The following is a 1,479-nucleotide window of genomic DNA, read 5'->3' as shown; positions in this document are numbered from 1 at the left end:
CCTAAGGAGGTAATGCTGCATTTGTTGGCCTGTCAGCCAAAGATTGGAGCTGATGTGAGAGGGAGGGAACTGCTAGTTCTCATGAAGAGAAACAGATAGATAGTTTAATTAATAACCACTGTCCCGTTTCCCAATGACCCCATCCACTCAGAGAACTGTCTAGTTGCTGCACGGACTCTGCTTGATGTCAATTTCCTAATACTGATGGCTTCAAATATCAAGGCACGGCCCAAGAGTGCACAGCGTCTGTTAGAGTAATAGGTAAGAAAATTATATTTCTGATTTGTTACTAAAATAAATCATCTATTATTACTGTTGGTGATCAGGGTAGGTCTGGAGACTTATTGATTTGAAATGGCACTATGTTCTGGGGACCCTCCGTGTGTACTAGCATGGGAAATTATGGGCTGGATTAATTATATTAAAAAAGTCTTATAAGGGAAACTGGTTGTTGTGACTGATGTATCGATCAATATCGCTAACAACTGAGGTCTGGTTTCATAGTAGTTCGCGACACTGGGGCCTTGTTCACATATCCTAAATCACAGCGCTGTGACTTTTCTTAAAATAACCAGTGTTTCCTCCTGTATTATTTACACATAAAGTGGTAACGTCATAAAAAAAGCACCGTTGATAGAAAAAGTTTCTAATAAACATACGCATGCGAATATTGATATTTAAAGTACTTATCTTTCATTAATGCATAATGTGAAAATAAATTAAACATGAAATGAAGGTGAAAATGATTCATATTTATATATATAGACACACCATTAATGAGGCTTCACTTAATTTATGTGATATGTGCATGAGTATTTTAATTAGGCAACACACATTACAAAGCATGTCTACATGCATTATGTTTTACTTTCTGGATGAGCTCATTGTGTTCAGTATATGGTTTCTTAAAATATTAGTGCTGTGAAGTAAAGTAATTAAAACCCAGTTTCATTGTGCTAAAAGTTGAAGTAATTAAAACCTTATTTAAAGTTCCCGTGTAGTTGAACTTTTGAAAAGTTATCTAATATTAGACTTCATTTTGGCACAAAATGACGTAGACAAGCTCCCTCCATACCTGTAGGGTTTCAGAAACCTAAAACTAAAGAGCTTGCTTGGTCTAACCTGGCCTGTAGAGACAAAATGCATCTGAGATTACTGGATGAAATATTGTGGCATAATATCAAAACATAGTTCGAATAAGAAGACGTTAGGTGTTTGAAAAACATGTAAAAAGCAGACATCATGAAATCTAGTGCCAGACTTTCCAGTGTGCTGAACAAAACGACTAAACTGGAGCAAAGGTGACTGCAATCATCTTTAGCATTTCAAGTTGAAAAAAACTAAAATTTGTTAGAATACTATGTTCTAGATTTCTGATATGACTTCAGGACCTTGTCCTCCTAATCTCAAGGAAATCTAAATTAAATCGGAATGATATGTGACCCTGGACCACAAAACCAGTCTTAAGTCACACAGGTA

The 1,479-nt window shown here is 35.9% G+C and overlaps 1 protein-coding gene across 1 annotated transcript in view; it reads left to right on the top strand.

Moving 5' to 3' along the window:
* Positions 1 to 49: 49 nt before the first annotated feature.
* The window catches only part of LOC107578159 (bile acid receptor-like), a 4,587-nt gene continuing 3,157 nt past the window's right edge, over positions 50 to 1,479 (top strand). Inside the window, exon 1 of the mRNA XM_016264142.1 lies at positions 50 to 261. The gene's annotated coding sequence lies outside the window, so the exon portion shown is untranslated. The remainder of the gene's footprint in view (positions 262 to 1,479) is intronic.

This window comes from Sinocyclocheilus grahami, unplaced genomic scaffold (genome assembly GCF_001515645.1).
Source record: "Sinocyclocheilus grahami isolate Dianchi unplaced genomic scaffold, SAMN03320097.WGS_v1.1 scaffold9147.1, whole genome shotgun sequence".
Classification (NCBI taxonomy): domain Eukaryota; kingdom Metazoa; phylum Chordata; class Actinopteri; order Cypriniformes; family Cyprinidae; genus Sinocyclocheilus; species Sinocyclocheilus grahami.
The sequence above is the reverse complement of the archived record's forward strand: the minus strand, read 5'-3'. Positions and strand labels throughout refer to the sequence as shown.